Source organism: Patella vulgata, chromosome 7, assembly GCF_932274485.2.
Source record: "Patella vulgata chromosome 7, xgPatVulg1.2, whole genome shotgun sequence".
Lineage (NCBI taxonomy): Eukaryota > Metazoa > Mollusca > Gastropoda > Patellidae > Patella > Patella vulgata.
This window is the reverse complement of record NC_065885.2, coordinates 16,288,018-16,311,443: the sequence shown is the minus strand read 5'-3', so window position 1 is coordinate 16,311,443 and position 23,426 is coordinate 16,288,018. Positions and strand designations below refer to the sequence as shown.

At 35.9% G+C, this 23,426-nt stretch overlaps 1 long non-coding RNA gene across 2 annotated transcripts; it reads left to right on the top strand.

The window, feature by feature from the left end:
• The first annotated feature begins 47 nt into the window (after positions 1-47).
• Positions 48-16,571, top strand: LOC126828590 (uncharacterized). 2 transcript variants are annotated; one of them, XR_007683161.2, is made up of 6 exons: positions 48-168; positions 3,346-3,475; positions 4,524-4,638; positions 6,681-6,887; positions 8,963-9,037; positions 10,657-16,571. It is a non-coding gene; the product is annotated as an uncharacterized LOC126828590 (long non-coding RNA). The 2 variants fall into 2 exon arrangements; XR_007683160.2 differs by lacking the exon at positions 48-168 and adding an exon at positions 188-447.
• The last annotated feature ends 6,855 nt before the right edge of the window (positions 16,572-23,426 follow it).

Here is a 23,426-nt window from a genome sequence, read left to right as displayed (position 1 = left end):
GACTTACTAATCAAGACTACCAGTATTAAGAATTACCCCCCTTTAACCGGAGTTCGAATGGAGCTTGGAAAACAAATTTCCATTTATAGATTGGGGTTTACCCAATTTGTTCTTTCTGGAAGACATTTTTTCAGAGAGAGTATTTCTATAATATATCTTTTATTTTCAGTAAGTAGATTTACTTATTGGCAATTTTTAACGTTTTGCGACTTGATTTAGCCAATATCATACTGTACATGCTAAGAAAATGAAATCTGGGAGTGGGACTGGGAGTGAAATCATAACGTCTAACACAGTTACTCTCCAGTGAGGAAGTTACACTACACAAAATCGACTTGGATATGTGATGTTTGTATGTCGATCCATTTGTTGCATTTATCACACTGCAGACCATGTCTTTGGCACTTCCCAACCATCTTCTTGCAAACAAGGAGTCACGGTGGCAAAGTAAGTAAGACGCTGGCTCACTAGCTTGAAGGTCGCAGGTTCGATCCTGGTGTTGGTCAAGAAAGTTCAGGATTTTACGGTGTGGTTTCCCCTTGTCTGTTGTCAGTGATGTTGGACAGTGGGCCTGACAAGGACAGCTGTTGAGTCATTTGGATAGGATGAAAAACCAAGGTCCTGCTGTGTGCACGTAAAACATCCCTTCGACCCTTGGCAGTTGGAATTTAATATAAGAGTAGGCTTAGTTCGGCCATGGCACCGCTATCTGGGCAAAATTTCCCTCATAGCACACTGCATGGCGTATGCCTGTCTTCGTTAGCCCAGTCAGATTAGAACAGTATATATGACATTTCATTGGTTGTTTTATTCAAAATACCTGTCATTTTTATACGCCCACATTTTCATGTGTACGTATTATGCCGTCGCCCCTGTCCGTCCGGACGTCGCCCCTGTCCGTCCGGACGTCTGTCTGTCTGTCTGTCTGTCTGTCTGTCTGTCTGTCTGTCTGTCTGTCCGTCTGTCCGTCCGTCCGTCCGTCCGTCCGTCCGTCCACAATTTGTTTGTGGACACTCTACAGGTCACAATTCTTATCCGATTTTAACGAAACTTGAAATATAGGTGTATCTCCAAAAGATCTCGGCTGCGTTCGATATTGACATGTATCGGATCGAAACTTCATGGATTATGCCCCCTGTTTGTATAGAGGTCACAATTTTTATCCGATTTTGTTGAATCTTGAAATGTAAATTTATAACCCAAAGATCTCGGTTCCTTTCGATAATCGCGCATATCGGACCGTAACTTCCTGAATTATGGCCCCTGATTGTACGAAAAATCGCGTTTTTAGCTTGTGGACCCTATAGGGGTCATAATTTTTATCCGATTTAAAAATCTGTATTATTATATCACCGTTACACCATAAGGACGACTGAGTTCGAATTTCGTGAAAATCGGCCTAAAATTGACAGACAAAATGGCCGCCGTTCGTTCTCAAATAGCGTAAAAATATGGTATATCAAGGTTGTGGACCCTATAGAGGTCACAATTTTTATCCGATTTAATAAACCGTATTATTATATCACCGTTACACCATAAGGACGACTGAGTTCGAATTTCGTGAAAATTGGCCTAAAATTGACAGACAAAATGGCCGCCGTTTGTTCTCAAATAGCCCGTGATTGTACGAAAAATTGCGTTTTTAGCTTGTGGACCCTATAGAGGTCATAATTTTTATTCGATTTAAAAAAACGTATTATTATATCACCGTTACACCCTAAGGACGACTGAGTTTGATTTTCCTGAAAATCGGCCCAAAATTGACAGACAAAATGGCTGCCCTTCGTTCTCAAATAGCGCAAAAATTGGGTATTTCAAGGTTGTAGACCCTATATAGGTCACAATTTTTATCCGATTTTGTTGAAACTTGTTGAAATGAAAGTTTATAACCCAAAGATCTTGGTTCCTGAATTATGGCCCCTGATTGTACGAAAAATCGCGTTTTTAGCTTGTGGACCCTATAGAGGTCATAATTTTTATCCATTTAAAAAAAAATGTATTATCACCGTTACACCCTAAGGACGGCTAAGTTCGAATTTTGTGAAAATCGGCCCAAAACTGACAGACAAAATGGCCGCCCCTCGTTCTCAAATAGCTTAAAAATATGGTATATCAAGGTTGTGGACCCAATAGAGGTCAAAATTTTTATCCGATTTTGTTGAAACTTGAAATGTAAGTTTATAACCCAAAGATTTTGGTTCCATTCGATATTTGCGCATATCGAATTGTAATTTCCTGAATTATGGCCCTTGATTGTAGGAAAAATCACTTTCTTTTTAGCTTGTTCTCTATCCATCTCTTGAAAATGTGGGCGTATTCTGCCTGGCAGCCGCTGGTTGGTAATTAAAGTTGTTTTGTGTAAATCTATGGACCTATTTTGTAGGCTACTGCCACTGGTACTGTACTGAAATTCTTGAAAAATACAAAGCAACATCACATGTTATTAATTTACCAGAGAAATCCCTCCCTTTAGAAGTGACAGTTCTCATAAATATAACAAGACATTATTTCAAAGTACCTGATTCCATTAGCTATAATAACAATTTGCACATGACTGCACTCCAACTATTATTCTAAATGCATATGATACACAACCACAGAAATGATTAGGATTATTACTAATGTTTTAGGCAGTGACCGGACAACTTACACGTCTATAGTCAAATTGAACAAGATAGTGAGAGATTACACTTGATTATCCACACTGATCAGCAGTGAATATTCGCCACTACAATCACTGATAAGGATGATATCAATGCGACTTCATAAACAACCATTCATAAGAGAAATTTCATATCTTCTAGAGTAGTATGCAGTTAAATCAGTCTTATGTTTTGGTAACCATCCTTTCATGGTCGATTCATAGACTATTAGTAAAATAGGGTCTTTAACTGTTTCACGTTGAATTTGATCACTTGTACATGTAATTGACAAACAGTCAATTTGTTTTGATTGAAAAATTGTATCATTGTCAACAACTGTAGAATTACTAGATTCTGATTCAACCGGTTAACGAGATAATCCGTCAGCATTTCCGTGTTTAGTTTGTATTTCTGTATTTAATATCATAGCTGAATCCAGTTAAAAATAAAGCATAATGTTGAAGTCTAGCAGCTGTCATTGCAGGAATTTCTGTTTTTGGGTTAAATATTACTGTCAATGGTTGATGATCAGTACCAAGGAACAAATGTCTGGCAAATAAATATAAATGGAAATGTTTTACACCCCACACTAACGCCAACGCTTCTTTATCTATCTGTGCATATTTTCGTTCTGTCTTCGTAAAGATCTCGAAGCCTATGCTATTAGTCTCTCAGTTTGTTAATTTTTCTTTATTGTTTTCAGATATAGATCTTTAAAAATGATTCTCCATGATGTAACCAGCTTATGTTGTTAATGTATGGTAAAACTTCAACACAACAAAATGGCAGGTTTCGATGGCAAATTAACGAGAGCTGGAGACAAAGAAAGACGGGTATATTATAATAGTCACTTAATCCTAGGTGCTAATCTAATAAAGCAAGGGGCGGGTTGTCTAGTGGTTTACGGTCTGTCAAGTGGTGTGGTCGCATGTCCAACTTCATGAGTTTTCTCCGGGTCCTCTGATTTCCTCCCACTGCTAAAGAACGCTACAGGCAAACAAATTATTGAAATAAAATTGAACCATATGTTATTCCCGAAATGACCTGATTTGTGTCGAGCGGATGTTAAACCCCATTTCTCTCTCTCTTGAAATATTCAAGTACCTTGTTTGTATAAAGAGAAGAAACAAGTAAACGCTTTTGTGCTGGTGTGTGAGTCACTTGATGACTTCCATTTCTTTGTTTCGATTACCAGTGACAGAACAAATACAAGCCATATTTTATGCACTGCCTGCGAATGCTGAAGGGCATATACCGTAATCTTTACATATGTCCAGAATTCCTGGTTAATTTTTTTGCTTATGTATAAGCTAGATCTAGAATGATAAACGTAGGACGTAGTATATCAATGGAAGTCTCCAGAATGACCCACTGATGATTAAAAATATGGTTCATATCTGTGTTGAATGTGAAATTCCAGCACAATTATTCCGTACCAACAATCTTTTCAAAAGAATTACAATTTATAGCCATTACACAGTGGAAGGCATGGTCTTTATGCATCCCTTATTTAGTAACTACATTTTTCCATTTTGGACTAAAATATCATTAGTAAAGCAACTACCTGTAAAAACAATTCCTTACCATCGTTATGTATTGGACGTATTGTCTAGATACTACTGAAGTTTGTTGTGAGTTTGATTTTATGACTTTCATTCTTAATTTGTCAAATTTGGGTGTTTTTACTGTGGATGGAAATAGGTAATTTTTATTCTTGAACTTATACAGAAGCCTGAAGTGATAGGATGACCACAGATAAAATTTGACAAATATGGAGAATTGCCTGGGAATCAGAAACTACATAGTTCAATCAAAGCCGTGTAAATTAGCTATACATACCATATATTTCATCTTTAATTGATATTTTTCTTTTGTTTTAAGGCTAGTACTAGAAGTGCCAAATATGTAAGACCAGCTGAAATTCATCAGCATCATCTACGTAGTTCTGTTTCATACCCTGGTGCTAGTGGAGAAGACCAGTCGAATCCTGAAGAAGGTTAGCATAGAAAAGATCTTTTGTCTATACAATTTCTCCAAGTAATTAAGTGGTAGTATCTGAGGAACCAGTTATCCTGACTAGATTTTTTGATATTTGTAATTTTGTTCTATTTTCCTCATATAAATAGACTTAGTCTAGTCTGGCAAGTGGGTGTTGCTTCCTGAGCCAATCTTGAGAATTATTCATTATTTCTTCGCTAAACTTTTTACACTTTAAGTAAGTAAACCTACTAAAGTGAAGTGGTGCATTTTACTATTTAGACTTTTTCTTTCTACCTTTTTTTTTATTCTCTTTCTATGTATAAAAATATCTAAACAATCAGTTAGTATACATTCACACAACAACCAAGTTCTGAAGTGGTGCCTTTTGCGATTTAGAAATGTTAAACATTTTTTCTTTTTGTTTGTTTCCATGGATACAAGTTTGACCTAATCTTAATGTGCTAAACATTACACATTCGTTACTTTTTCACTTAGTAATCTTTCTTTCATGATTTTGTAACATAAATTAGTGTCTTTCATTTCTAAGATTTATCAAAATAAACCATATAAAAAAAACTCTGAAGAAATTCTGTAGACATCAACCATATGTCTCGACTGTCTTCCTTATTCATTTTTATCCGCCCACATGGAAATGTGGTCGTATATTGCCGTCGTCCCCGTCCGTCCGTCCGCAATTTCTTGTGAACACTCTACAGACTACATTGATCATCTGATTGTTTTGAAATTGATATATATTGTTTGCATTAGTGAGATGAAGAAGCCTATTTAATTTCAATAACTTCCGTTAATTTCTTCTGGAGTTATGGCCCTTGTTTCACTTTGTTGCACCTTGTGAACGCTCTAACGACAACAGTTATCAACCGATCTGCATGAAATTTATATGCATCATTTAAATTAGTAAAACAAAGAAGCTTATTGAATTTCAGCAATTTCTGTTAATTACATCTAGAGTTATGGCCCTTGTTTCACTTTGTTGAATCTTGGGAACGCTCTAATGACAACAGTTATCATCCGATCTGTATGAAATTTATATGCATCATTTAAATGAGTAAAACAAAGAAGCCTATTGAATTTCAGCAATTTCTGTTAATTACATCTAGAGTTATGGCCCATGTTTCACTATGGCCTATTGAATTTCAGCAATTTCCGCCAATTACTTCTAGAGTTATAGCCCTTGTTTTACTTTGTTGAACCTTGTGAACGTTCGAACAACAAAAGTTATCATCTGATCTGTATGAAATTTATAAGCATTATTTGAATTAGTAAAACGAAAAAGCCTGTTGAATTTCAACAATTTCTGTAGATTACTTCCTGAGTAACGGCCCATGTTTTAGTTTTTAGAACCTTGTGAACCCTTAAACAACGAAAATTATAATGTCATCTGTATGAAATTGTCTATTAAATGCCCTTAATTACTTACAAAAGAATAAATATGCGATAACCCTTGTTGACCGCTCGGACGATTTAGCTGCTGTGGGCGTATGTTTTGTTACCTGGCAACCTATCTTTATAATTTATCTTGTAATCTGTTGAACCATTTCATATTGGAATGGGAGGTTGAATGGACGAATGGTTAGCACAAGGCGCGCTGTATCATAAGGTCTTTCATTGAGTCAACTGGCATGGTTTGGAATCCCTGGTTGTAAGTGACAAGGAGTAAGGACACCTGTTCAACCTCATGGGTTTTCTCTGGATCCTCCGTTTTCCTCCTACTGTTAATGACCCTTACGCGCAAGCGAATTATTGAAATAAAATTGAACCATGTGTTAGTCCCGAAATGACCTAGTTTGTGTCGAGTGGATGTTAAACTCCATTTCTCTCTCTCAGATTGGAAATATAAAACTTCCACGAGATTGATGCATTGAATTGTTTGTCTAGTGGTTACTGATAGTCAAATCAAACCATCAATGAGAATTTAACCCAACTTTGGCTCTTGCAATAGTACTTTTGATATCTTTTCTAGTAAATTTTCAATTGATACGACATCTGTTCACATTGTTTGTAATCATATTTGTTTGTTAAATTTTACTTTTACAGGCTGGTATACAAAAGCAGGCTCTACTAATATTCATTTCCATGGCGATGTGACGAACTTACAAATTGGTAGTAATAACACCATGCACGTACATCAGAATAGTGTAAAATGTACCTATACGAAACAGAAGACTCAAACCAAACCAGATGGAAAAAAGCCGAAGAAAAATTTTAGTGAAGATGAAAAGAGAAAGTATGCAGAGCTGAAAGGTAATTCAAAACAATTACTGTCTGTTATTTTGAAATGAAATGAAATGGGGTTTTATCTACTACAGTTCTGTATGGATATTGGCACTAGGGCCTGCTCTTATATCGAACGAATACCAACTGTCACAGGAACTCACAGGTATTCCTGGTACCCACTTTTTCTCTCCGGAATAATTTTTAGCAATTTTAAAATCACGAAGAGAGTTTGTTGCTCTTGGTTTAGCTTGATTGTCCTGTTGTCGTAAATCAGGTTTTAATAAATTCAATTTCGTACGTAAATTTCTTCCGAGAAACAATTGTGATGGGGTTTCTCCTGTCGTTGAATTTGGCATTGACCTATAACACATTAGAAATTTAGATAATTTAAAGCTTATCGAGTCTGAACTATTTTTCATAGATTTGAAAGCACGCTTAAATGTCTAGACCATTTTCTCAGCTAATCCATTAGTCGCAGGATGATATGGTGCAGAGAAAGTTTGTTGAATACCATTATTTTTTAGAAATGGTTCAAACTCCTCCGAAGTAAATTGTGGACTATTATCACTTACGAGTTGGACTGGAATACCATTGCGAGAAAATACATGTCTTAGTACATCAATTGTCTTTACCCCACATTAAACAATCATTCACAAGAGAAATTTCATATCTTCTAGAGTAGTATGCAGTTAAATCAGTCTTATGTTTTGGTAACCATCCTTTCATGGTCGATTCATAGACTATTAGTAAAATAGGGTCTTTAACTGTTTCACGTTGAATTTGATCACTTGTACATGTAATTGACAAACAGTCAATTTGTTTTGATTGAAAAATTGTATCATTGTCAACAACTGTAGAATTACTAGATTCTGATTCAACCGGTTAACGAGATAATCCGTCAGCATTTCCGTGTTTAGTTTGTATTTCTGTATTTAATATCATAGCTGAATCCAGTTAAAAATAAAGCATAATGTTGAAGTCTAGCAGCTGTCATTGCAGGAATTTCTGTTTTTGGGTTAAATATTACTGTCAATGGTTGATGATCAGTACCAAGGAACAAATGTCTGGCAAATAAATATAAATGGAAATGTTTTACACCCCACACTAACGCCAACGCTTCTTTATCTATCTGTGCATATTTTCGTTATGTCTTCGTAAAGATCTCGAAGCCTATGCTATTGGTCTCTCAGTTTTATCTGCACAACTGACAAAGGGGGGCCATGTCGAAGAATCCTGATGAACTTTTTCGGCAACCACAGGGATCGAAGACAGGACTTCAAGCTTAGCGAGCCAACGTCTTACTCACCAATCCACCACGGCTCTCCATCTATCTTAAATCTTTCTTTCACGATTTTTGTTTTGGGAGTAGGCCTATATCTGATAAACCATTCAAGATACCATTAGGAAACTTAGTATACACATCAATCTATTATAATGCTTGTGCATTTTGCTAATTAGAAATTTCTTAAAAATCACAACACAATTTATATAGAAAACAATCTTTGGTTTGTACACATATAGCACAACATTTCATCATTTGTGCAGGGGATCACGGTGGCTAAGTGGGTAAGGCGCTGGCTCGCTGGCCTGAAGGTTGGATATTCGATCCATGCATTGGCAAAGAAAGTTTATCCAGATTTTCCGACGTGGTTCCCCCTTGTCATTGTTGTAGGACGGAGGGCCTTACAAGGACAGCTGTCTAGTCATTTGGATGGGATGAAAAACTGAGGTCCCATGTACACATTGGTGTGCACATAAAAGATCCCTTGACAGTTGGATTTCGATATAAGAGTAGGCTGTAATGCCGCTGTCTGAGCAAAATTTCCCTCATAGCACATGGCATATGGCATATGCCCGTCCGGAGCAGAACAGTAGCATGTTAAACCCTAGTTCTGAGTAGAACAGTAGGGCGTTAAACCCCATTTCATTTCATTTCATCATTTGTGCTTGAGAGCACCTTTTAGGGGGAACTTTCTCTGCCAACACTGGTATCAAACAGAACTTCCTGGTTAGTGAGCCAGCGCCATATTCATATTTAGCATTGTATTTAATCCATGGTAATTGCACGTATCTGTTAATTTTTATTTTCATGAACCCACCAGTATGCCGTACAGAGGTAACCCAAGAACATATGTTAACATTATGTAAAAAAATTGGAAAAAGATGGAGACATTATGGTTTGTACAAATTATTGTTTGTTTTTTTCATACATTTACTTACTTATATATTCAGCATATTTAGTTTTTTGCTTTATGTTAGTATTGTGTAACTGACAAGCCATTTGATATTGCTCACTTTTTGGTAGCTTATTATAAAAGACACCAAGAAACTGGACACAACTGTAGGCCTATCCAAAAAAGTAGAATATGAGTAGCCAGGTAGAACAACCTGTTTACAGCAAATACTGCTTGCTTTCAGTTCTGTTATAAACAAATTAAACGTTTTAGGGAGGCATACTGATCGCTTTAAATAGGATCCCCCCTCCCCCTGCAAATTAAAATTTTAATTATTACATATAGTGTGTGTTTCTGTAATTTTCCACATATTTTCCACATATTTAACAGCCAATGTCTGATCAAAGTTTTTGTTTTTAAATGGCCACATTGGAATTTGGTTATATTTTCAACATCCACCCCACAGCCTGTCCATCTGTTGGCCACAATTGCTTAATGAAACTCTAGAGACTACAGAGTGAAATTTGTACTTGGGTTTATGTTCATGAGATGCAAAAGCCTAATGAGTTTTAATGATTTCTGATGATAACTTTTAGAGTTATGGTCCTTAGAAATATCTTGTGGATGCTCTAAATGCTCAAGTGATTGTATGAATTAAGCACAGTGTTTATGTTCATAAGACACAAGATCCTATCGATTTTCCAATTAAAACTGTCAGAGTTATTGTCCTTGATCACTTAGAAAAATCTTGTGGACAATCTCGAGGCTAAAGTTATCATCCAATTCAATTTAAAATTTATACATAGTGTAAACTATAATTCTTCCTCGCCTTTCGAAGAAAGCAGGGCAATATTAAAATGGGTTTGTCTGTCTGTCTCCGTATGTCCGTTCGTCTGTCTGTCCGTCTCACTTTTTGGGATACAATAACTCTCTTTCTAATTGAGCTAGAATGTTCAAACTTGGTGTAGGTGTTTATTAGGTCAATGTCTTGATGGACATAAGCAATCTGATTGTTTGATGCTTTGGGGCACGTTAACTTTGGTTATAATGAAGTGAGAGTGATGAAACCCTGAATATAGATTCATTATATCATTACCTTGACTAAGTTCGATGGTGAGAATTTTCTGCTTAGGCTAAGGAGCGATAAGCAATTTGATTGGTCAAGACTTTGGAACATAACAACTCTGCTTTTAATTGAGGTAGAATGTTTAAACTTGATGTAGATGTTCATTAGGTGAATGTCTTGACTGAGTTCAATGATTAACATTTCAAGCTGAAGCTAAGCAAAGCTAATCAATTTCATTGGTCGATGCTTTGGGACAAGATAATCTTGATTCTATTTGATAGAGTGTGATGAAACTTAGTGTATAGTTTGATTACTCGATACTTTTGAAAAAAATAAATGTGCTATTAATTAATATGTCATCTATTTATTTTGGGGTTTCGGCGGGAGACATCAACCTCACTGTTGGCTTGTTATTTCTGATATGGGTAATATGGTGGATTATTTCCCCTTTATCAGTTTTTAGTGTTTTGTTAATGTATCTATTACCAATAAAAGAATAAAAATATGATAACCCTTATGGGCTGCTCGTATGACATAAGAATCTTTTATTCTGTAGGCCGGAAACTTGGATTATCTGACGAAGATCTTGAATATATTAATGACAGCGATAATGGTCTTCGTGAAATTGTTTATAAAATGCTCACAGCCTGGAAACAAAAAAGTGAAAATGTCTCGGTTGGAGAACTTGTTACTCTTTTGACAAATGATGGAGATATCTCTGTTATAATAGATTTAATTAGGGATACCTAAATTGATTTATTTTTGTTGATGTGATATTTGTGATATATTAAGAAACAGGGAGTTTTTGAAACACCCACCAGACAGTATAAATCTACATATATATAGTGCTTATTGGATGTGTGTACCATACTACCATAATAATTTTAATATAAAACCTTAAAAAAAAACCTGGATTGACATGGGGGGTTGGGATGGCCTAGTGGTCTAGAATTTCACGCTTCGACCTCTAGCTGGCTGGTAACCTCTGGCTTGCGGCTGTGGTTTCGATCTCTGGTGTGAGCGCATGTGGCTTGGAGATAGGGGCGCCTTCTCAACCTCATGGGTTTACTCTGGGTACTCCCACAGGAAAGACCCCTGCGCGTGCGTTAGATAATAAATAAAAAAGTAAGACCTGTCTGCGATATCACCTTCGGTGGAAGGGGATGTTAAACACTAAGAACAACAACATGGATTGACATGTGATAAATATGCAGCCATATAGTGAATCTTACTTATCCCTCAGCTGTATGTGACTATTTCTAAAAATGCGTCCCATTTCAAAAGTTTTCCTGCTGGTTTATCAAGAGACTATTTTTGACTGTTTCTGTTTAAGTCCCTAGAAAATAGGAACTATAGATGCTGAAATGTTAGTTTATGCTATAATAGTGCTACACAAATCTGGAGACAAACTAGTGTATGTTATAGGACAGTTTTTATCTCTCAGAATAGTATTTAATCAATGTGTTTTTATTTATATCTTCACTCGAAAGAGGGTTTGTTCATCTAATGTGAGTTTAATGCATTGTCCAAATGTATGTTTTGACCAGCTGATTGTGGTGTTCATTATAAATTTTGTATTAGCCTCGCTCTTCTGATACATGTATGTACCATAATCAAAAAATGGTAACACACACACACACACACACACACCGACATACAAAAATTGGCATGTGGAAAGACTAGTATACGTAGTCTTATGCCAAACAACCACCACAACTTGTATTTATGACACCAAAACAACGACCACAACTTGTATCAATGCATGTTCAATAGAAGGCTTGATCTCGCTTTAACTACGTACATCTTATCAAGGCCTTCATGTAATACCCTGCATATTTCGGCAATAATTTCAATTGGGTACAAGCCCAGATTGTGAGCCTATCATATTCCTTGATCGTCGCGAATACCAAGTCTCGCACTTTCAAGCTAAAATGTCAACCTGTGATAATCAAGTTGCAAAGTTCAAGGTTCGTTCAATGTCAAGGTTGCCGTGGAGGTCGCTATGTCACAACCTCTGATTTGACGCCACTGTTCATGTGTCTGTAGATAACGTAGCTATAAGTTCGGGCATTGTGAAGTAATCTAGCAACGTCCAGATTCAGTCGTTGCTTCAGGAACATGGTATCAATGATACTAAAACAACTGCCATAATTTTTATCTATGATACCAAAACTGTCTTGAATGTTGTTTAGAATGCATTATTAATAATACAAGGTATATTACTTCTGCTTTATAGGAATATCAATGTTCCATGTACAATGGCTGCTTTTTCATTTGAAAAGGGCTTGTGTCAAAATATAAAACATAACATATATTACTAGTAGGGGTTTGCAATACATGAAATGTGCTTATATGACTAGTATTTTATAACTACAATATTTGTAATATAAATTGAATGTATGTTCCATTTGCTCAAGACAAGAGGTTAATTTGTTGCCTTAACTTTAGGGCATTGAGCAGTCTAAAATATGCACTAACGTTTCAACACCAATCTTATTAAGACTTTGCAAGCTTGTTCCATGTGTAAAATAACCCAGGGTACACATAATATAACTGTCTGACCCTTTATTATCATGCTTTGGGTCAAGTTTGGAACATAGTTGGTAAATAAAATTGGTATTTTGGGGGGTTATTATATGTAATTGATCACTCCAATTAACAAAAAATGTCATATCTTATGAACAAAACTTATAGCGCTAGCTTTAAAATGTACATTTTAGAGTACTCAACGCCCTTAAATCATATTGTTGTAATATTTCATTTAATGAATATTGCTCATAAGTGTAAATAAAATTCACTCTAAATTAACAATAGAAGAAATGTATTGTATGTATATATATGTATGTTATTAACCAATTAAAACCAGACTCTTATTTCGTATAATTTTATGATGTAAAATTACAGTCTGACAAATCTTCAAGAATTTGTGTTCAAATTAACTTGGCCTAACCTCTCATCTGGCCAATGAAGAGGAGCTATATCTTAGGCAATAATTGATTTAATATACCTGTCAGAATGGCTTATATGAAATCTGAGTGTAGATGAAGATGAAGTTTAATTAGTTGAAAATAAGATCTAATCTACATGTTAATATATAAAAGTTAATTTGTTTGTTTTTTTGTCTGTTTGTTATAGAATAACTTTATAAAGAAATTTAATGCTGTTTATTTTGTATCTGGTATTTTGTATATTAAAGAAAAACAGTGGCTCAAGAAGGGCAAGAACATCACAAACCTGAGTAGGCTGAAAGATGTTAACATTCTATAATATAATGTTGAAAATCAATCTTAAAATTAGGATATTTTCTTCTGTAAGGCCAAGAAAATAAACTTGCTGTGTTTACAGTTACTTGGCCCCAAAAATATAGGGTTGATCAGTCAGAAAAATTTGTTTATTATTATTTTTTTCGTTCGGTTTGTATTGTCTATTTCGTAAAATTTCTAGCGTAAAGATGCATTATGTGGGATTTAGATAAAGAGCTGGTTGTCCTTGCAGCGTTCTTGCTATGAAAGTTTAAAAAATAGATAAAGGAATATTTTGAAAATTTCAGTCCAATTATTTCATTTTGACTAAGTTGACTATTTTATTAGTGTTTGAAGTTTTGATATGAATAGCTATTCTCGATTTTCATTGCTACCATTATTACAATACTAAACAAAGTCTCAATTATCCATTTTTAAATTAACTTATTAAGTGATGGCCGCTGTGTTTCAATCCATTAAAAATCACGACCTTCCGAACATCTAGATTATGGACTAATACATTAATTTATATAATTTGAGGCTAAAAGAAAAACCTGCAATGGACAGATTTAGCTCACTGTATCTTTCTTGAAAATAATACCGAAGTTTACTTTGGTCTATCTGTCTCTTAAAGATCACCATTACTAAAGTCATGACGATAAAAACAATAGTCTTGATTGTCCATTTCATGATTTAATCATGAATGAATGAAAGCTGAGCAGCAAATCGGGTCCTAGTCCAGTAAATATCACAGGCTAGCGATGACATCGAGAGTTGTTTATGGTCTGAATAAGTTAATTAATGTCTAATTAATAACTTACATAACATTTCAGGCCTAAAGAAAGACCTGCAATAGACAGATTTAGCTCTTGCATAATGTATGTTTAATTTTCCCACTTTACATCATAATACATGCATGCTTGTTTATGTTAAAAGAGCAAAACCTCTTTGATCTGGGTAAAAATAAAGTATGGAAATGTGTTAATTTCATGTGTTATTTCAAAAGATTAAACAAATGTCGCTTGGTTTATTATTTCAAGTTTCAATTTCAACTTACTGTGTTGTTGACAGTTGAAAACAAAATTGCTTATGTCTAATCATTGGCTTCAATTTAGATATAAAATTTTCAACCAAGACAAATTGTCATCCATCCAAACAAATCAATAATTGAACACCCAGTTTTATTTTTGACCCAAATTAAAGAGGTCAAGTCATTTTATGATAGAATAATCTTTTATTTCAGATTCGTATTGTGTTCGTATTTTTAAAAATAGTATACCGAGAGGCAATGAAAACGAAACATTATTGATAAATGGATGATGGTAAATCTCGTTTAAGAGATTCCATTTTTGAATGGTGCAGATGTAGGGTATAATGTGTGTGCATTTTCAGACGCTAGGCTCAGTATAGCAACAACGAGAACGAGAACGTAGCTAAAAACGTTGAGATATACTGGGTAGAGATGCAGTTTCTTATTTAGGGTCAGTACAACTCCTACAGTTTGTGAAACACATCAGGCCCGTAGCTAGCCGGCGCGGGGCACGTTGCACACTAATGACACTATACCATGAGATTGGTCGAACAGAAGATATGGTCCACGTGAGACCTGTCAATGCCTGGACGACAACATTTTGCGCCTCGACAAAACATGTATATTAGCTCTACTGCTGTTGTTGTGAGGGGTCCACGTCCATGTGTTCACAGTGTTGACACTTCATTGCGGACTAAGCTTTGTCGAAATTTGTGCCAGACCGACTTACGTTGTACACATTCTAACACAAAGCTGTTACAGACTTTGATGTATACCCCCAGTACCCCCGTTTCACTATAAAGGAAGTTGGTGCTGATTTTATTTGTCTGTAAATGCTCAGCCTACAATCATGCCAAAAATCACAATTCAACTGAATTTTGTCTCGCCAACACCCCAGTTACAGTGGTGCGTTTTCATTGCATCTCAGTTCATATTTATGTTTATTCTCATTCATCAATTGTAAATAATATTTCATGTTTTTGATCATATCATTTGATCTCATTACATATGTATTAAAATTAACATGATTATGAACAATGAATGTATTAAAAACGTTTAGCTCCATGTACTTAAATTGTTTAAGAAAAAGTGATGGAAGGTATACAACACGTTTGTTTAATTGTCTTACTAGGACCTATAAAATAGTGTACCCATAACACAAATCTGATGAAGACTGTTGCGTTTCTGAAAAAACGAAACTACCCGGTCGGAATTTGCTGAACCCGAGAAAGCTGTTGATGTAGACAATATCGCCTAGTTGTTCAAAATGAGAGGTCATAAAATCATGTTTAAACATATTTCTTACACCAGTGATTCGTCATTTATTGTAAGTTATTAGTTTTGCCAAATGAGAAAATAATTTGTATACGCCCACATTTTCACGTTGACGTATATTGTCGTCGAACCTGTCTGTCCGGACGGCCGTACGTCGGCCCGTGGGGACGTCTGTCCACAATTTGTTTGTGGACACGCTACAGGTCACATTGTTTATCCGATTTTGAAGAAAAGTGAAATATAGGTTTATCGTCAACGGATCTCGACTCCCATCGATATTGGCATGTGTCGGACCGTAATTTCATGGATTATGACCCCTGACTGTACGAAAAATAACAGTTTTAGCTTGTGGACACTCTAGATGCCGCAATTTTGATCCGATTGTGATGAAACTGAAAACATGGGTTTATTTCCCAAAAATCTCTGTTCTTTTGGATATTCACGCATATCGGACCCTAACTTTCGGGATTATGGCCCCTGATTGTACGAAAGAATCGCGATTTTAGTTTGTGGACCCTCTAGAGGTTACAGTTTTTGTCCGATTTTAAAACCGTTTAAATGTATCACCGTTACACCATAACGACGGTTGAGTTAAAATTTCGGGAAAAATCGAAACGAAACTATCCGATGAAATGGCCCTCTAGTGGTCACAATTTCTGTCTAATTTTGATGAAACTTAAAATATATGTTTATATCCCGAAGATACCAGTTCTTTTCGATATTAGCGCATTTCAGACCATAACCTCCTGAATTATGGCCCCTGATTGTACGAAAAATCACGTTTTTCCAGCTTGTTCTCTATCCATCGCTTGCAAAATGTGGGCGTATCTTGCATGGCAACCACTTGTTATTCCAGCAATCATTCATGTATGGAATCCTTTTCTTTTTCTGTAATATAATACTTGTAAAATAATAAACCTATTTTGTTACATATATTAGAGTTTACTTGATACCGAAAACTCAGTTTAATTGTATTCACGAAATTTGAATGTTTGATCGCCCCCCCCCCCCCCAAATTCACACGTACTCAACGCCCATCTATACACCTTGTGGTGTTAAGAGAAATAAAATGGAATAAGGCTTAACCTCCTACTGTTCGGCCCCATCCGGATAATTGAAGACAAGCGCGTACCAAGCAGTGTGCTAGTTGAGTTGGGGGGGGGGGGGGGCAGACGGTGACGTTCCCACCTGTCAAGAATTCTTTTATGTGCACTTGAACGTGTATACTGGAGCTTGTTTTTCTTCCCATCTTTCCGCACCAGACCCACCTTTATGCATCGTGGAAAATTTCGAGGATCTTTCTCTGCCAACTTCGGGATCGAAGCCACGACCTCCTTGTTGTTGAGCCAGCGAAATCTTTTTTCTTGTAAAAGGTCAGAAAATAACCCGGAGTACTTTTCATAATATATTCTATCAAAAATACATGTATGATAGCAAACAATTATATGGAATACAAGTTTCTGGCGACGTTTCGATGACGGTGGGTTTCTCTTGTCTTTATCACGAAAAGAATGACAACTATGGCACCATGCATTGAAGCTAAAAAGTGGTTGATCTGAGGTTTTTGTTCACCCAGTACCCGTATTAGAATCAAATCACATATGAATGAGTCGAAATACTGAGCTGTAAGCGGTGGTATCATCAGCAATAAGGTCACAGGTTGAATCCAGATGAAACGGAAAATCATTGATGAAAAGGTAGAAAATGAGTGGAACAAAGATAGAGCCTTGCTGACGTCCGTGTGTTGGAGATGTGATTAGTTTCCATTTATTATGAACTGAATGGGTAGGATTTAAAAAGTACTGTAGTAGAAAGTTGGGTGATAATTTGTAAGAAATATACTGTTATCAAAATGTTTTGTTTTCAAAATCAAAAATGTCTTTTAATAGGCGTGACAGATGGCACCGAATATGTATAGGTCTTATATTTAATATATTGTACATGTAACTGGTTGATCTTGATAAAAGACAGGACACAGGATTAAGTAAAAGGGCACTAACACCACCCTCTTCAACAAATTTAGATATTAATGGTAAAATATTTATAAATTTCGTTTATTTTGACGAATGATACATTGCACATTGATTTAAGAGGTAATATATATATCAAGTTAGGTTCATCCCAGATAATTTTTACATATCTCTTGTTTGTTTTTCCAATAAATAGAGAATCTCCTACCAGTCTTTTTTGATATCAAAAATATCAACACAAGTTGATAAAGTAACCAAAAACGAGGCTCTGCCGAGTTTTTTTTTACTTTATCAACGAGTGTTGATATTTTTTTATATCAAAAAAGACGAGTAGGAGATTTTATTTATCACCCAATCCCTTCTTACATGCACAAATAGATAAATATAATTCTTTGCTGTAGATTTCACTTTTACTGAACATTACGGCGTAGTGATACATCATTTTTTGACAGCAATTCAACCATTGCAAAGTCCTTTATATTGACCTGGTGTTTCCATCAAGGTCAATTGAATAACAATAGTTCATTTTTAATAAAAAAAAAAGTTCTTTGAAAATAAAAAAAAGTAGTTCCTTCCATAGGCGTAGGAGCTCAAAGTAATTCAGTGGGCATAAGAGAAAATTGCCCGAAATCAATATAATATAATCAATATAGTATAATCAATATATAGCATATTATATTGATTATATATAATCAATATAATATAATATAAATCAATATAATTCTAACACTAGGTATTAGATTAATCAAACAATATTTTGAGATAATCGTCTCACCAGATTGATCGTACAAATCAGGACTCAGGAACAAAAGTAAAACATTTTAAAAATATGAGAGGCACGTCCATACGGCGTCTTAATAGAAGCCCCGTCAAATGCGGTCAGGTGTATATAATTGATTAAGGCCAACTTCAAGTTTGGACAATGGTCACAAGATGTATACAGGGCTAGCGCCAATCCTAACCCTAATCTACAATCTCGCCAACAATCACATTCCCTAACCTTATTTACATCTCAGTCACCTTAACGAAAATTGAGTTGGCCTTAACAAATAGCAATCTGTTTTACTGACCTAATGCGACATCCGTCTTTTATCTCTGTCCAAGATGACTGACCTTTAAAAGGTCAGACCGCTGTAGTTCTAAGGGTGACGTCACATTACAATGTTTACCAACAAAGCAAGAAGGCATCGATAACGCCAAAAAAGATTACTTCTGTGGCTTGTTTTTGTTGTTTTAAAACAAACACGAGCAGGTCAATCAGATTAGACGGTAAAAAATGTACTTCTGAAAGAATTCAGAGTAAACAAACAGAAAAAAACGTCAAATTGATGGTCACACGTGCGTTGTTTACATCGAACGTAGTAATATGAACTGGTACGGTCAGAATTATATCGTTTTACCCATTTTACGCCTCCGCGTACTATTTTCTGTACCTATTTACGCTAAATATGGAATATTTTTTATCAAGATATACTTCAAACACCTTTATTTATTTTTCTAATACTAAAAAAAAATGTTTCAGAATTTAATTTGTCGAAAGAAAAAAGTTAATATTTTGTAGTCATTAAGTCGCATCAATGTCATCCTTATCAGTGATTGTAGCGGCCAAGCGAATATTCACTGCGGATCAGTGTGAACAAATAGATCTAGCCCGTCAAATGCACACATTAAGCCGATACTCAGGGTCGGATTGGGGCCGGGAACCGGCCCGGGCTCCCGTGTCGGAACGGCCCGGACGGGGGGGTCCGGGGGCTCTCCCCCTGGAAAATTTTGAAAAATGAACCCCAAATATGCGATTTGGTGGCATATCTGATTATAATCTCTGTCAAATAATATATCTCATACATCGATTAATTTAGGCCAAATCCCCGACCTGCAAGTAATCTACAACCACCAACCTGTGAAATTATCATATCGTCATATTATTAAATAACGTATTATCATTGTATCGTCAAGAGTCAAGATAATTTAACTGGTTAAAAAATGGGATTAGTTGAGAAAATTTTGACCATTTGATTAACCAGTTAGAAATATTGAATAAGTAGGAATATTTTCATTGAAAAATGTCCCATTTTTGTTGCTGGGAGCGCTAGTTGGTTCCTCCCGTGATGGAAGGCCACGAGACACATTGGTACAGAGTGACGAAAGTGAAATTCATGAAGTCTATTATACCAGCCCATTCCTGACTCCAGTGATGGCGTGGCGGCCCGTTAGCCACTAGCCACATACAACATGATCATCATCGCTCCATGGCCGGTCCAATATCCCCCCCCCCCCATATAATGTTCAGCAGAAAAAGGTTTTTAGACGAATTGGATAAAATTATTTGTTTTTCATTTTTTGTCCGACCGTCCCTTCGGGCGATCGCCCGACCGCCCGATGGCCCAATCCGCCCCTGCCGATACTGCAAATACATTTCTGTGAATATATTATCCAAATAGATTAGATTGAATAAATTCCCAAACTGAATTTTCTTGAAATTGTCTGCAACTATCTAAAATGGTGTTATAAAGATTAACCTAAAAACATTCTAAGCAGAAAATGTTTACGATCGAACTGAACCAATGTTTTGAAGTACATGGTAGTGAAACTATACATTAAAGGAGCTAAATCGCTAATATCTGGTAACAAGAAATTTATGGAAGTATAACGGTGCCAATTTTTTATTTCATTGTTTACGGTGCAAAATGCATTTGTCAGCAGTTCAAAATACGTATTTTAGTTTTACAATTTGCATTTTCCATTGCTCCACAATACCATTGTCACGGTGTTGAAATACAGAATACACTTTTTAATAATACAAAATACGGTATAATAGTTATTTTGCACATTGTACTTCCCCATTCTGCATTTTGCATTATAGGCAAATGCATAATAGAACTTAGCATATTAGAACATATACCTTATATGGGATCTACGACGAAGCTCATTTGCATACGGAAAAAAGTCCGGACTAGGACGGAAATTAAAAATTTACGCGACGCATCACTTTTTTTTCCCAAATATTTTATTACTAGGTGGTTTTGTATGTATAATATTATGCAATACTATGAACTATTGTTTCACACAATGCTCCCAAACGCAAAAAATATCGGCCCGTGTGCAGAAAAAAAATTGCCCGAGATGCACATGAAAGCAAACAATAGAGACTTTTGGCAAGCGGAATTTTTCCCATCCGTATCACGTATCCGTATTGTATACGTGATACGTTGCGTCAATGTAGTTTTAGAGTTTTGGCCGATTTTCGCGTCGCGTACGAATGCGTCGCTGAGCTGCGAGCTTAGTTCTATTACAGCATGATGACAGAGTATCTAGCCTAAAATGTCCAAGAGGGAGCGAAGTCGCTCGACCGTCGCTGAGCGCTTAAAAAATTTAAATAATTTTGGTTTCACTAATGTATCATTTCAGAAAGTTTATACCCTTTACCATAGAATAAAATCATTTACAGATTTGCAAGGTCCAGCCCCCTAAATTTAGCACGTAGATCAACCAGCATGCAGACAGACAGGAAAAGTATGAAAATTCCGAGAAAAAAAACCATCAAAAAATAATGATTAAATTCCAGTCCTTATCTTTGTTAAAATCACATCAAACATACACCTTCGTGTTCTAGAATACACATATATTCATAAAAACGCTATGATATAACATTTCAGCGTCTAAAAGTAGCACAAAAGACGCTAAAAAGATGAAAATGCGATACGGACCTTTTCCGTATGAAAGTTGTTCGATACGCGCTGCCGTATCCGTGTGCCGTATCACGTATGCGAAATACACACACATTGATGACGTCACACACAAAACCCATACGAATACGTGATACGGACCAGGAATTTACGCTTGCCAAAAGTCTCTAATAGCAACATTCACCGTACGTGTACTAGTTTTAAATCAATGAACACACTGAGAAATATCGTCTCATCCGTATAGCTAGTAATTTTAATTTTTTAAAACAATTTAAATTCCGGTACTGAATCAAATGTTTTAAATGCGATACAGGTACCTCTACTTCTGCAATGTATAATATTGTGACTGTATGGATTATACTCTACTATACACCGCCACAGTGCGTGGATGGTTTGAGAGAATGACATGTACAGTGTACAGGCATAGACCTCTGCTTGATGTACACAGATAAGTGTAAACATCTTAAGATAATATACTAAGAACAACGAAGGGCAAGGTCACTATATCAGCTGATATAGTGTTTTGGTCACTGCCGCACCACCGAAAACGGGCGAATCCACCCTGGCAACTGGCTGTTTCCTAGCAGTTTTTCATTTGGTTCGTTTCCTCTGCCGTTTTCCGGCCCGATGCCCGTTTTTCGGGCAATACCTATTTTCGGGCAATACCGTTTTTTCGGGCATACCTATCATAAGAGAGCTTCGGGCATATTTTCCGGCATGCAGTGGACAAGAAAAAGACGAGAAAATACTTTTCGGGCAGTGTGGATCTCATAGAAATAAGTTAGTTATATTTTTTCTCTAAACGTTAATAGAAAAAAAGGTCGTCGAATTTTTCATTGCCCGAAAATAAATGGATCTCATAGAAATAAGTTAGTTATATTTTTTCTCTAAACGTTAATAGAAAAAAAAGGTCGTCGAATTTTTCATTGCCCGAAAATAAATTTGACCAATCAAATTCATGTAAAGCAATATCTCCTAAGTAGACATCGCAGTAGATTATGAAATATATCACACAAGCGATATCTACTGTAGAATGTATTATTGGGTGATAAATAATATTCATATTTGATACTAATGTCCCCTGTATTTAGTTCATCTATGAAAATTGCCAGTGTTCAGTGTATGTTGGTATATTTTAATAAGGTCAATGGTAAATTAGATCCATGTTGAGTCCAACATGGTCGCCGGATATTAATTAGTATATTGCGGAATACCAACTCTAACCATAACCCTGACCCTCACCTTTTTAAAAGGGTAAAAGATAAACTGAACCCAAGTTGAGTCTTCTAAAAAGGATTAGGGTTGGTATTCCCCATAGAGACTCATTACCATTGACCAGGATTTTAATAATAATTATGTTTTAAAGAGCATACGACCTTTTGGCCATAGAAGTTTCTAAGCCTAACCCTCTTATAGCCCACATTAGTACCTAAATGACCGAAAAGTCGATCTACCATTTAAAATGAGACACTGTTAAAGATACTTTCCCACAAAAGCATTTACCGGGTGGTTATTTTCATTAATAGTATGGTAGTTTTGTATATGGAAAGTAGGCACATCCAGTCGTGCAAGAAAAATACTGGATTTACTGAATAACACCCATGAATCGTGTACATGACAAAAATGTAAGGATTTTTCCTAACCGGCAACCTGACGATTAGGGATGTCTGCTCAAGTGACGTCAAAGGTTGCACGCGAAGATCTCTCAGCGTTAGGGGGCGGTGGATTTATATGTCAATAAACCTGATGGTGAACGGTCTAGGAAAAAAAGTGAGAGGCTTAATCTTACAACAGTTTCTGAGATAAAAGTGGATAATCCGAATATTTAATTAGGCTTCGATATTTATGGTAAATGGACAGCGATTAAAGACAACATCGCCTTGTATATGCATGCATTAAATTCCCCCCGGCTTCGCACTCGTTGCTAGGTACCTCGTCAGACAAGTCACATGACAAACACATTTTAATAGATTTTTTTATAGCTTGGGGTATTTCCTCGCGAATACAATGTTTGTAAGAAGGATTTGAAGCAAAATTTTGATGAATTTATTAGTCTGAATATGTTTTTAGTCCAAATATATCATCAAATCACCAATTTTGTACGCGGGAATGTATCTTTACAG